This window comes from Tachypleus tridentatus, chromosome 9, assembly GCF_004210375.1.
Source record: "Tachypleus tridentatus isolate NWPU-2018 chromosome 9, ASM421037v1, whole genome shotgun sequence".
NCBI lineage: Eukaryota > Metazoa > Arthropoda > Merostomata > Xiphosura > Limulidae > Tachypleus > Tachypleus tridentatus.
Genome location: NC_134833.1, coordinates 74,138,857 through 74,153,936, shown reverse-complemented (window position 1 = coordinate 74,153,936; position 15,080 = coordinate 74,138,857). Strand labels below are relative to the sequence as shown.

The 15,080-nt window shown below is 32.6% G+C and overlaps 1 protein-coding gene across 10 annotated transcripts in view; it reads left to right on the top strand.

The window, feature by feature from the left end:
- The first annotated feature begins 258 nt into the window (after positions 1 to 258).
- The window catches only part of LOC143225504 (tyrosine-protein phosphatase 10D-like), a 165,025-nt gene continuing 150,203 nt past the window's right edge, over positions 259 to 15,080 (top strand). For all 10 annotated transcript variants that reach the window (XR_013013888.1, XR_013013887.1, XM_076455067.1 and 7 more), the window contains exons 1-2: positions 259 to 6,886; positions 12,326 to 12,667. The gene's annotated coding sequence lies outside the window, so the exon portion shown is untranslated. The remainder of the gene's footprint in view (positions 6,887 to 12,325; positions 12,668 to 15,080) is intronic.

The following is a 15,080-nucleotide window of genomic DNA, read 5'->3' as shown; positions in this document are numbered from 1 at the left end:
AAGTTTGAATTAAATTATTTTACATATACTTAACATACCAAAACAAAAAAGCCAAAAAAGCATCAACCAACGAAACGATATTCTTGAACGTCTAAGGGAACGCATCATTTAAATCGCTATCGTTTTATGGAAGGTACTAGTACTGGCCTCGTTTTATGAACAAATGCAACGATGTTCAACAGCTTCTTTTTACACTCAGTTCAATCTGAATTGAGACAAGGAGGCCTATCCGTAAATTGCTAATATTATACAATAAAGCATTTCATAAGATTTGCTCTTAAAGAACTCTCTTGATCGAATTGATTTAAACTTCTTTAGCAGAAAACATTATCACAATACACAAAAACTAGAATTAATTTTATTCAGTTGAAGGGTTATTTTACAGTTCTAATATACGTATATTTACATATACTTTACGTCTATAAAATATAAACAAACTAAGTCATATGATTGGTTAATATAATATCAATGAATTAGAATATTACGTAATACTTAAATCCTTGAAAAGTTGGATCTCGTCCAAAAGTTTGATGTCATGACGGAGTATGAAAAGATAAAACGTGATTGTACATAATGATTTTAACGTGGTCTATAAAAGAGGCAATAATAAAATTTATCAATTTAGGAGGATCCAAGTACTGGTAGACTAGAGATGTCAAAATATTTATTGTCTCAGTATAAGATTCTTTGATTTCGGTAGCTAAGATGTAATTGTAGATTAAGATTGTTTGTAGTTAAACATAAAGCTATACAAAGGACTGTCTGTGCTCTGCCTACCACGGCTATCAAAACCCAGTTTTTAACGGTGTAAGACCATTGGGGGCGTAGATTCAGAACTGATTCAACTATTTATATTAAAGTATTTCAGTTTTAACACACACAAAAAACCAGTTTCGCAATAATGTTCAGTGTTCGTGATCATTATTTTTCACACTAATAATTATATCGAAATTGAAGATATATAATTAAAAACAAAATATAAATTCAGAAAACATGAAATGTAAATTAATATTTAGTTTTTATTTGAATCTTTTTTATATAAAAGCTAATTTTAATATCATTACGTTATATTTAACCTATTGAATAAGAGTGTACCAACATATCTACAGCGTTGTCAGTGATTATTCTATCTTACAGAGAGCTTGTGTTAATCCCCTTTTCCCAAACTTTTATTTTCCAATGTTCTCTGCATAAGGATTATATAGATAAAGAAAATGTAATTTACACCACATTGTATATATTTTTTATAAAATAACTGGGTCGAACACATCAAAATGGCTATTTTATCCGACTATGGATTTTTCTGTTTATTTTTCTTTGGTTCGTGACCCGTTACAAAAAAAAAATTACACTATGCACATTGAGGTCAAGGTTGCCTAATAATTGAGATGGTCAAATCCAACTATTCGGTTAGACAAAAATTAACGATAGGTGCAACTGACCTCCCCTTCCCGCTAGCGAGTCTTTGGACAGTGTGTGTATTTTTCTTATAGCAAAGCCATATCAGGCTATCTTCTGAGTCCACCGAGGGGAATCAAACCCCTGATTTTAGCGTATAACTCGGTAAACTTACCGCTGTACTCTAGAAACAGCTATGGTATATTTCTTGAGTACTTTTATGCGGCTATTTAAAAAGGACAAAGCAAAATATTTGATTTATTTTATGAAAGCATTTAATGAAAAATGTTGTTGCGAGGTTGCATGAAGATCGTGATAAACTTTAAATATATACTGGTTGTTAATTAAAAGTATTGTAACACTGGATTAAACTACCAATGCCTCTTGCTTACTTAATATAAAGATGTTGTTATTTGAGTTTGTAAATCTAGCAATGATCTTTAGTCTGAACAAGCGTATAATAACATTTTAATGGTGTTAGTTGAATCACGAGAGAGGAAGTTTTAATAACAAAGAAAAACAATCTTATTCAGTTCCTACCGATTATCTCCGTAAAACGTTCCACAATTTGTTTGAATATGGTTGTCTTCTCCACAAAAACTTCGCTATCGAAGTTATTAAAGCGTGTCTGTTTTATTTCATACAACAGTGGTTTTTATCTATATAATATTTTCAATTGAAAGCTTGAATAACCTTAAATATCCTAGTGACCGACAAAGAAATTACAGTCGATTTATCCAGCCCGCCGAGCTGGAAACTTTCTGTATTGTATTTTGATCAACTGTGTGCAACTCACAAATGAAAATATAAAACTTAAAATGTACAGGCTTTGTAAAATTAAATATTTCTCTCTGATACCAGATAGGGGGCAACTGACCACCGATGACCCAAATAGGGGAGAGAAAATTGTCACTCATTTTTAATAACCTGAACTGGGTAACTTTTCGTTTCACAAATAATATACAAGAGGGGGTGTATAATGTAAGAAATGAACATTTTTAACACCAATGTGGCACTGAATTGTAGTAAACTCACTGTGTTACCGATCCAGTTTTCAAACAACTATGTTGCACAGAACTGTTGTAAACTCACTCTAAACTTATCAAGTTTGTAAACACTAAAGGAAGTGAATAACGACAATAAAATAAATGTATATACAGTAATGTAATTAACGGATACAATACACTATTGTTGATGCTGTTCAGCTAGTAATTCAACAACAATATACAACTGCAAATGATGCGATATTAAACCAAATAAATTGTGCATAATCAAAGCTCATGCGCATACATGGTTTCTAGTTCCTCCGGTAACCATAATATTCCATTTACATGTTCGAGGTGTGATCAAAAACTTCTATGACTTCACTTTTATTCCGAACAATAATGTACATACATCAGTATTGTATGTTTTCCCCTTCAAAGTAATCTTCCCAGCTGATTTACATTTGTTTCAACGTTCCTGCTATTTTCCAAAGTTCTGCTTTCACGTTATCTTAGATGATTGGAATATCATTAAATCTCTTTTCTTTCAACTTAATTTTGATTTTTGGGAACAGAGAAAAGCACACGGGCTAAGATCGGAAGAAGACGGTGGGGAGGTATCACAGAAATGTTTTTTTCTGCCAAACATTCTTGAACAGACACAGTAGTGTGTGAAGGCACGTCATGATGAAAAAAAAAAACAGTGATTATTCAACCACAGCTCGCGACGGTTTCTTCTAACCTTCTCTCTCAAGCGAATTAAGACCCTTTATAAAAAGCCTAGTTAAATGTCTGGTCGTGAGGTACAAATTCATAATGAACAATACCTTGAATATCAAAAAAAACGATCAACATTGTCTTCACATTTGATCGAGACTGTCCTACCTTTTTCGGGCGTGGTGATGATAAAGACTTTCACTGGGATGACTGAAGTTTCGTTGAAGGGTCATAACCGTATACCCATGACTCATCACCAGTAATAATGAGGTTGATGAAACTAGGATCAATGTATAGCCTTCTTTTCAGATTCTCGCATACTTGTTGATTGTGAAACTTTGGTCAACAGCCTTGGAACAAATTTTGCAGACACTTGACACATGCAGAGATTTTAAGTTAAAATCGCCTGACATGATCCAAAGGAAGTGTCCAGTTCATCAACACTTTCACGGGTAGTTAATCGTCGATCACTTCGAATTTTTTCTTTCACCTTAGCGACCGTATCATCAGTGAACGATGTCAACGGTCGCCCATACGTGGGTCATCTTTGGCCAATTCCAGCCATCTTGGAAGGTTTTATCCACTGATAAACGACAGTCTTACCAAAGGCAGTTCTCAACATTTCGAGGATCTCTGTTCCTTCTTTACCATTTTTCACACAAAACTTGATGAAAACACATTGCTCTTCTTTACTGTCCATTTTTATTACGACAGGGGAAGACATACGTCTGTCTTCTAACACGTTTTTTGCAACACGGGTATAACATTTGGAAAATGGCTTGTTCATGGGGTAGATATCTATTCGTACTTCGTACAGATCTCAGTGAAGCTCACTGCCTCTGTACTGGCACCTGTAACAGAAGAAGTCTTAAAACACTTTGATCAGACCTTGTGCAAAATGATTGTTTATAAAACATAGACTGACAGACAGATAAACGGATAAGTTAGTTAAATTAACATAAATGCTCGAATCAAGTTATAACAGATTTAAAGGAATCTATTGTGGAATGAAATGATTTACAAAAAAACATTGGCAGTATAGGAACGACGAAAATCATGTACAAAAAACACTAAATAATTTTATAAATGATTGTACATGTAGACAAAAGACGGAGTAATGAGAGGTAAAATAAGTAGGTTAAGAAACAGACAAAAGATAGATCGATATTTACATGTTGGTTAACTGTTATTTGTAATCAACGAACAAGTGTTTGCAGCTAAGAATAATACAAAAAGTTGAAAATATCAAACTTAGGTAACTACTATCAATAAATACACATTCTTGGGTAAATATAATCATATCAATAATTTCGTAAGTAGAAATAGTGATAAAATAATTTTTCGAAATTAAAAAAGAAATCAAATATTTTATATCAATTATAATCTCTCGGTTGCTCACTCTTTATTGCTCAGAAATTTAAACTGTAATGAATGAAAACCCAGTTTCTGCATTGTGAACTTAGAGCGACATTTGTTACCAAATCGAGAATTAGTTAATATACTCTAATCAATATCAGATATAATATCTAAGAAAATTGTCTGTAATACCAGTAATAGCTGCTTTTTAATCATTAGATACAAAAAACTTTGTTATCAGATTAATAATTAATACGAATTTATCAAATAAAAGGAAATTAGAAGTGACAATCTCTGCAAAATCGTTTGAGTTATCAATTGTATAAATACCTTAACAAACAATTAAACACCGAAAAAACAAATTGAGAAAGATTGTTTGTTTGTTTTTGAATTTCATACTCGAGGGCTATCTGTACTAGCTGTCTCTAATTTTGCAGTGTAAGACTAGAAAGAAGGCAGCTAGTCATCACCACCCACCGCCAACTCTTGGGCTACTCTTTTACAAACGAATATTGGGATAATTGAGAAAGAAGAGATAAGATTCATTTCGAAACGGTTTGGGCCCAACAACTGTGTTCGCATAATAAGAACACATATATACAGACACACACACGGAACAAGATCAAAGAGAAAGATCAATCATTATCAGATCTTTAGAATCAACCCAGAAAGTAGAGAATGAAGTCAAGTGAAAACTGTAAATGGCTATTTTAATTATTTCACTGTCATTCACTGATAGATTCCAATGGCACAACAACACATCTGCAATGAAAATCCTGAAAACATACTGAGACAAAAATGGGGCTTATCACGAAACAGCAAGACGTGTATCCAGAAAACAAACTGACAAAGAAATGAGACTTATTTCGAAACAGCGTGGGCTAACAACTGTGTAGTAGCCTTCACATGATAAAAGCACAAAACAAAGACAACAAAGATAACACATAGAATGAATTCAAATGAAAACTGTAAACAACTATTTTAATAATTCTAATACTTAATTACAATTCCATGAGAATTCAGCAAACATTGTCATAATCTTTAGTAATTTTACAAGCTGCAGCCACTTCTCTAATTCTAATTATTGTTATACTGTCTATTTGGCATCGCTTTGGTTCATATGAAAAGATATATAAACTCCCCCTCCAAAAATAGCAAAAAAAATTTAACATTGTTTTGAAACGAATAGCAAAATACGAGTGTCGATTGGACACCCAAAAGCTTTATCTTCTATTATCCAATAAGTTTATTTGTTTGAAAGTTGCAGTACAAAAGAATAATATTACGCATTTTCTACAAGCGTAAAATTATACAGGTAGCATATTTGTGGATAAACCGAGATATTATAGAACCATCATAACTATGATACATTTTTTATTGTCATCATACTTACAACTAGATTACACACAGACTAAACTCGTCACGGACCTGACACAAGAGCGGAGGCTTAATAAAAAGTCTGATACTTCGAGAAGGTAAACAAATAATGCTATTTTGTAGATAATACCAAAGCTCATGACGTCTGCATATTCTCATAATTTTCTTATAAATGTTCTTCAACAATACTATTGAAAACCACTTATGAAAATTTATGTTGTTGTTTATTTTTTACATTTTCAAATGAATAATATTTAAATCTAGAATACTTCTTAGTCGTTTAATATAAAAAAATTAGCATATTTTAGCGCAAAGCTGTACAATAGATTTACATGGAGGTCAAAAATGGACTTTTATTATTATAAGCCTTCAAGTTCACCGCTGAATGATTGAAGGGCATATACAATAAGGATTTTCACTTGTAATTCCATTTATGTATTTATTTAAGCATGATATCCTCACTATCTTTTATATGCCGTAAAATGACCGGTGTGAATGCTTTAGCCAATTTAACATGTAGCAATGGTTCATGCTTTACGAATTGTTGCTACAAAAACGTGCTAAAGACTTGAAACATATCGGCTTGCTAAAGTTCAAGGTGATTAGAAATTGCAACATTTTGTTTATAAGATATTAAATATATATATATACGTTTAGCGATGATAATGATGTAAAGATATTGCTTGGGATAACATTTTGCCTGGAATGGAAAATTACCTAAATCTATTTCCAGTGTAGATGATTTATATGTTATTCCATAAGATCTTTTATCTTATCGTTCAAGACAAAACCCAACATATAGGAAAAAAATAGTGGAGTATATTTATTTTATGTACCTACTTGAGTAAACTTTCAGAAGGTTTCACCGAGAAATTTCTAGAGAATATTCTATTACCGTTTCATTGATTTACTAAAACCTTATTTTTCCGCTAGTACAGCGGTAAGTTTACAGATTTACAACGCTAAGACCAGTCGTTCGATTCTCCCCAGTGGACTCAGCAGATATCCCGATGTGGCTTTGCTATAAGAAAGCACACACTAAAACATTATTTTTGGTAAATGGTTTATATCTATCCAACGTTTTTGTTCAGTAAATAATAATAATTTAATAAGTTATTTGTTCCAAAGGAGTATCTTAAATTTAGGTTATAACCGCGGTAGTTATGAATATTGGAACTTTCTTCATTCCGATTATATTTACTTTGAAAACGTTATGTAATGGTATTTTGTATTTTATTAGTTCAAAAGCATTATTTGTAATGACTAGTGCTATTTGCAAATAAACGAAACTTACAACGGTGATGTTGATTGGTTTGGTTTATTTTGAATTTTGCGCAAAGCTACATAAAGGCTATCTGCACTAACTATCCCTAATTTAGCAGTGTAAAACTAGAAGGAAGGCAGTTAGTCATGACAACCCACCGCCAACTCTTGGGCTACTCTTTTACCAACAAATAGTGGTAAAAGATTGACCTCACATTATAACGCCGCACGGCTGAAAGGGCGAGCATGTTTAGTGTAACGGGTATTCAAACCCGCGACCCTCAGGTTAGGTGATGTTGGACCGTACGCTATAGTAGGACAGAAGTTTTGTATTTATTCAAGATAATTATCTAGTAACTAAGTAAGAGCAAAATAAAACTAATCCTAGAATGAGTGAACTTTTTACTCTGAGCTGATAGAATGTTCTACTGGCTTGTCAATTAATATTATTGAAAAAAACTAACAGCCTTTAAATAAATACCCAGTGGTATGTCTGCGGACGTATTCGGATAGAAACCAGATTTCGATACCCGTGGTAAGCAGAGAGCAGATAGCCAATTGTGTAGCTGTGCGCTTAATAACAAATAACAACCCTTTAATTAACCAGAATTATGCACCACAACATCGTTTTTGTTTTGTTTGTTTTTATAAGTAATTTACCTAAGTAAGTTAGAACAGACGTAGTTCTTATTTTAAAGAAAATAACATGTGTGAATGCATATAGAAAAGTACCTTAATATATTGTTCTATTAAACTGCAGAACTTACTTCTAGGAAGTTATTTATTTTAATAAATAATCAAATATTTACTCCTCAATATATTTGTGAAATATTTATCAATTTCAAAATAATTAACCTGAAATTCCGACACATGACACTCAGACTAGATATAATCAGGTTTAGTTGTCATCAGACAACAAAGGTTGACTACGTTATATTAAAAAGGTTTTGGAGCCTCACCAAGTCGTTACAATTCATATCAATACATTCGGTCATCTTCTATCTGACAACTTTGGCAATGTTCCTGAATAGTAGTTTATGTTTCAAAAGACTTCAAATGAGAAATATCACTGTTCTCTACTTGTTTACTATTATGAGAACGACGGTTTCCTATTGTTTGTATCAACAGTCTGAAAACGCATAAACTTAGCGTAAAGGCTAGTATTCACTGAATGTCCATTTTATTTCCCAGTTACTTGAAGTAAAACATGTTTTAATGGATATGTAATCAAAGCAACTTATGTACTCGTGACTTGTATTGTTTTTCCAATCGGAAATACTTCTTGATCATGTGGCCTGGAGCACTTGGTAGCTTTTGTTACTGATTTCTGTGTTCTGGATTCTCACTTGTTACAAGTTGTCTCACTTTACTTACTATAGCTGGAATTTTTTTCTGGATAGTTCTGGCACCCCAGGTTGATCCATATTTTTTTGCTTCCAAAGTAGTCTTGATAATTCTAAATCCCAATCTGAATAGATTTTTTTTTTGTTCTGGATATAATAATATTTTGCGTTTGAAAGGGTTGTTACATACCCTTCCAAAAAGAGGAAATTTTCAGTAGCATCACACACCCTACGAATGACAAGCAATGTGTAGATATGTTACATTCTTATACCCTTGAACTGCGACTTTAGATCGATTGTCGTTTGATTTGCATATTCAAATTCTTAACGATCCATCTGTGTTTATCTCATAAAAAAACACACTTCAATACAAGCGTAAGATTTAAAATAATATTACTAAAAAGGTATTTAGTTTTTGTTGTTGAATATACCTCCTAATACCCAAATATGTATAAAAAGAACGAAACAAGGCCAATATAAATTAGGTTTTCTATTACTAGCTAACAACTCTTTATACAGTTTTACTATAGTTTAACATACACTCTAATCAATACACAATGCTCAACTATTGAGACATAGGCTCATTAATCACAAGTAAACTTACAATTTCTAACCGTGTAATATGAACTTTCTGGAATTGTATATACATTGTGTATATTGTAAAGCTGCCAAATCTAACCACTGTCATCCATAATTTTGAACTATTGACCAAAGGGAAGACAGTCAGTTAAGAGTAGTCTACCACTCACGGTACTGATTGATTGTTCTCTTATAATGCACCAACAGCTTAAAGTGCATAAATAATTTGGAATATGCATGAATTCGAACTATTCTCGTTACTTCCAAAATCGAGAGATCTACGATTGAGCCAAATATGCCCATTTATTTCGTTAGAAATAAATTTGGAAGTTTTTGACGTAATGCATCATGGGCAGTACAGGATTTTACTACCTTGCTATACTACTAATCTAAAGATAAATCCTTTTTTAGATTAATATAACTGTTGGGATGGGCTACGTATAATGCTTTTAAAGTATAATGATAAAGTATTTAATCTCTAATTTTTAATTGTTTCCTTAGAATCGTCATTACAAATATTATTTCCACTAGATCACGTGAGGATCATTCCGTCAATAAAATTGTTTCCACATACATACTATAAATTGTCATTATATTTTACAAAATCCTGATAGAGCATACTCAGTACCTCTTTGCCGAGACTAGATTTGCAAACTCTTCAGTTAACTGCTTAAATTATTTTGTCGAAACAGTTAGAAAGACTAAAAAAGATAGATACATGTTAATTTAATAGGTTTACAATTTCAGTGCGGAGAAAAGAATCGATTCTTCTCTAAGAAAATATGGAATAACTTTAAAAATATATAACGCATATCATAAAATTATGTTACACTTGCAAAGCAATTTATTTCTTGAAAAAAGACAGAATAAACAATATGATGACGAATTAAGAATTTATCTATTTGATACAAAAATGGAAGTTAGGGGTTGCTTACCGACATAGAATAATTCGTACACACAGGCTACAAGATGTAATCAGACCGGGAATTTAGAATTTACAAGTCGAGGTAACCCTTGTACTAAAGTACTTAGTGGCAATATTAAACAAACGTATATGGATCAACATGGTGTCCCAGGACAATGTTGAAAGAGACTTACAACAAGATATATCCTAGCTTTATTAAGCAAAGTGCAATGTTTTGTAGCAAGTGAGAATTCATAATCATAAAGAGCAGTACTAAAAACTGCCAACTTGTCTCAAGCAACAGAATAAAAAGTCACGTGTACGCAAACTGATTTTACGACACCTTCATTGAAGCTCTATCTAGCGTAAGCAACTAAAAATAAAATCTGCATCAATGTTTCATATGACGATATACAGGCCTTTTTAATTATTTTCGTACAATCGGGCTGTTGAAACGGGCACTGGGAAATCTTTGTTCTTTTACACTATATGGAGTGTAGATTTAATATAAAATTGAGCTTTGGATATGGTAGGCCCGGCATGGCCAAGCGTGTTAAGGCGTGCGACTCGTAATCTGAGGGTCGCGGGCTCGCATCCCCTTCGCGCCAAACATGCTAGCCCTTTCAGCCGTAGGGCGTTATAATGTGACGGTCAATCCCACTATTCGTTGGTAAAAGAGTAGCCCAAGTGTTGGTAGTGGGTGGTGATTACTAGCTGCCTTCCCTCTAGTCTTACACTACTAAATTAGGGGTGATTAGCACAGATAGCCCTCGAGTAGCTTACGACGGACTTTTTCGCAATAGAAACTACGTTGTAGATAATCAAATGCAATGTCTTCGGATCGAATGTGACTGGAGATTGCATCATTTCTTCATAATAGCACAGGCAAAAATTAAGATGTGGTAATTTATATAAATATTCAATCAAAATTGAGTTTAATTTATCCTATGTTTGTCTGCTAACATTCTATTACACTGTGCGCTTGTGCTATTGTGTAGGGATGATGTAAATGCAATCAATACTACTTTATTTGCATAATATTTGAATGATTGATTGTAGCTATCCTTATATTCCCTTTTTGAAAACTTTCTTTACTTGTATACATATCCTGTGAATTGCAGTATAACATGTAAGTCTTGCTTCAATTCTTCAGCATTTTAGGTAATGCGGCACAGAAATGCCTTGAAATGTAATAAGCATTAGCTTGGAATGTTCCTTTTCAGCCTAGCGACAAAGCATAGCATGATCTATAAATTTTAAGTAAGTTAGGACTTCCTTTTTATTTTGTAAGAAAAGTGTCACCAAGAGAAATTATGGGATATGTGTGTGTGAAAGAATAAAAAAAAAAGTATAAATATATTACACATTATTTTAATGGGAAGACACTGATAACACGTCATTGTTTCGTAATAAAAACTTTTGTCGAATTTTGCGCAATGTTACTTAAGGGCTATTTAGGATAGTCGTACCTAATTTAGAATTAATACCTTCAACTGTTAGGCTACTTTTTATTAGCCATATACATGCTATAAATATGAAAGTGTATTTACTCTTATATATTCACTGTTTTTAAATTCAATGATGACACTGCATCCAGAATTGTGATTCAATGTTTGCAGTAAAGACTGATTTATATATAGTTAACATATTCTGGGCTGAATGCACTGAATGAATATAAATTAATCAGATAGTAGTGGAACTGAAACCGAACACTTTTACTAAAAATTAAAATGTTGTATTACCAGTCTCTTTTGATCGACATCTACTACAAACAAAGATCATTACAAAACATTCTACCAGTAATACAGCGAGTTTGCATTCCAGTCTAAGTGGTAGTATGCAACATCATAAAACTAAAGCTTTTGATCATTAGAAAATATTGATTTATCTTTCACTATTATCAATATTTTCGGGCGTAAATCCACAAATATCTACCGAAGTTCGGCCAACTTAGATGGTTTTAATTCAGTCTTAAATCTGTATACAATGCAAAATAATTACCATAGTACACAAAATACGCTTATCATAAAAAATAATAATAAATATCTTACATATATTAAATATTTAAACTACTAAACATATCAGTGTTAAGGTTGAATGCTTGCAATAAACTTTGATGATATAGTTAACTTAATTACGACTACAAGTCTGTAATAAGAAGCAATTGTATAGTTGATAGAATTAGAACTAAATTCTTATAATAACACTGATTAAATAGTTAATGAAAATTCATGATAATTGCCATGTATGCTTATTATTTAAACTAAAAAGGTTAAGAAATTAAATTTCCTGTTGTGTCAATGTAATCCCTTTTCTAGAAATATCTTTCTAAATAACTTATATTTGCTAAAAGATTTTAGAGAAAATGTTTTCTTGTTCTTATTTATTTTATTAAACTCCTACAGGTGTACGTTTACTGTTTCTCTCAAAAGATGTCCCCCTGAGCATCTAGCTCCTTCTCCCTAGTTTATTCGCTAACAGAATACCGGAGGCTGAAGGAAAGTGGCAGAGTAACAAATAGTGGTAGTTCGAGAAGTAGTGTGGTAAAAGCAAAGTTCATGTGTTGAATGTAGTATAATCAAACTGGGCCTCGCTCAGGTTCCGAGAGGAATCAAAGTTTTAAAAGGAAACACGTAATTCTGACGCTCGTATTCGTTACGGTTGTATGTTTGAGATTCAACTAGTTTCTTTTGCTCAATTTCAAGTTCATAGGAATTTCAAGTAACTTAAAAATCTCCACAAAACAGGTATGTTCCTCCAGCTGTTTTCAAATTCATGTTAAATAATAACAAACACAACTAATGTAACAATCGCAGTCATTTTTCTTACTTGAGTCCAGATTCGCCTCCTCAACTTCGAAATTCAACGAGATCATCTAATCTGATTATAATTTCTATTGTTCTTGATTTATAGTACTGAAATATGTATTGTGTTTCAGTTTATTAACCGGCTTTATCTATCATTTTTTCTATTACATTTTGTCTATGGAGACAATTCATATTAAATATAATAAACTATGTATAATAAGACGTTGTAATAAATAGATTATTTTATATGTATTTGTATGAATATTTTGTGTCTGGTAGAGATGTTATATAATTTTTCTAAAAGCGATCAATTTGAGGTAGCATCACTACGTATCACCTCTATACAAAGTCAAATTCAATATGATATAATCTGTTTCACTATTACTTTTCACGTGACTTGTACATTAAAATCGTTTTAATAATAATTACCCCTCTCTCTCTCGATAAACGCGTGTATATATATATATATATATATATATTTGTATATTTATAATTTATTTCATTACGAGGAATCGAACCGCAGATCCTAGAGTTGTAAGTCCGTAAACTTGCCGCTAACCTTGTGGAGAGCTATTGTAGTTTAAGAAGTAATTACATTATAAATTTACGCAAATACGTTTAGTTAGTTAGTTTATTACTTTAGTTGACATGATTATATTATTCAGTATATCTTCTGATTCTTTGTTTTCAATTTCACGCAAAGCTACACAAGAACTATCTGCGCTAGCCGTCCGTAATTTAATAGTGTAAGACTATAGGGAAGGCAACTAACTAGTCATCACCATCCACTGCTAACTCTTAGGCTACTCTTTTACTAACGAATAGTAGAATTGATCGTAACATTATAAAGCCACAGGGCTGAAAGGGCGAGCATGTTTGGTTTCATGGGAATTTGAACTCGGAAACCTCAGATTACGAGCCGAGTCCATGCCAGGCCAGTATGTCTTTTAACAGTGAAATACAACTTTCTCTTACGTATGGGATTTATATCGACTTGCTTTTTTATGTAGTTTGCATATTATAGAGTTATTGCTGATAAGCAGTGTAAAATGTGAAACTTCCATCCTGAGTTTCATACAAATTGTTGTTTCTTCGATAATCTCCTTGAGATTGTCATTAATCTAAATCTTGAGCACTTAACAAAATCTTTCGTTCATCGCTTGGTTAATATACTATATATTGTTGTGTGTGTGTACTCAGTAATAATCAGTTGCATGTGAAGATGCAAGTAAGGAACCATAATCTCATGAAATTCCACTTACAAATGGCTTAGAGAATTAACCACTAGTAGTAGGTGGCTCAACAGTAAGCTAGATCTTTAATCACTAGAATTCGAAGTTCAATACTCTGGGTAGATTTAGCTGAGTGAAAAGAAACCTAGAATATTCTCTAGAAAAATTTTACACAAGGTCTATTTCGTGTTGATTTTCATAAAACCTATATGCATATACTTCAAGTAACTGTTTTGTGCAAACATATCACTTTACAGTAATTACACATAATCATAAATTATTGTACGTATACGAAATATTATTTCACACTTAAATTTCGAATATGGTAACAACACAAAGCTTGCTTCCCCGTCACACCAAATATGCTCTCCCTTTCAACCAATGTGACGGTCAATCCAATTATTCGTTGGTAAAAGAATAGCACAAGAGTTGGCGGTGGGTGGTGATGACTATCTGCTTCCCCCTAGTCTTGCACTGCTAAATTAGGGACGGCTAGTACACATATCCTTCGAGGAGTAGCTTTACGCAAAATTCAAACCAAACCAAACCAAAGCTTGCTACGAAAAGGAGAATCGGGAATAATGTTTTTTTTTTTATTTATGACCAAATCAATTTCAGGAATATTTGACTCAGCGACTGGTTGGTGAAAATTTGTTAGTATTATACCAGATGATATAAATTATTTTGTAACATAAAGACTATAGTAAGTCTAAGAACATATGAGTGAAAGCAAATGAGATTATGTTATAATGTGTCAAACGAGTATATCTGTCATATCCAATGCCAATGAGGCCTTTCCCTTAGTACCAGTGTTCATTAGGCCAGCTTGGATATGATCAAGGTCTATGTATTATTTATATAATCGATGTTCATGGAACACGGCTGTCTCGGCGTGAACTAGATTAAGTAAGTTGTTGTTGTTGTGTTGAAATAAACACAAAGCTACACAATGGGCTATCTGTGCTCTGCCCACCACGGGTATCGAAACCCGGTTTTTAGCGTTGTAAGTCCGCAGATTAAGTGAGTTAATTGTAAATGTCATCAGGTTTGTTTAAGCTACCTTAATACAAGGAGCATTTCGATAAAACTTAGGCACTCAATATTATTATACATTTAGCATC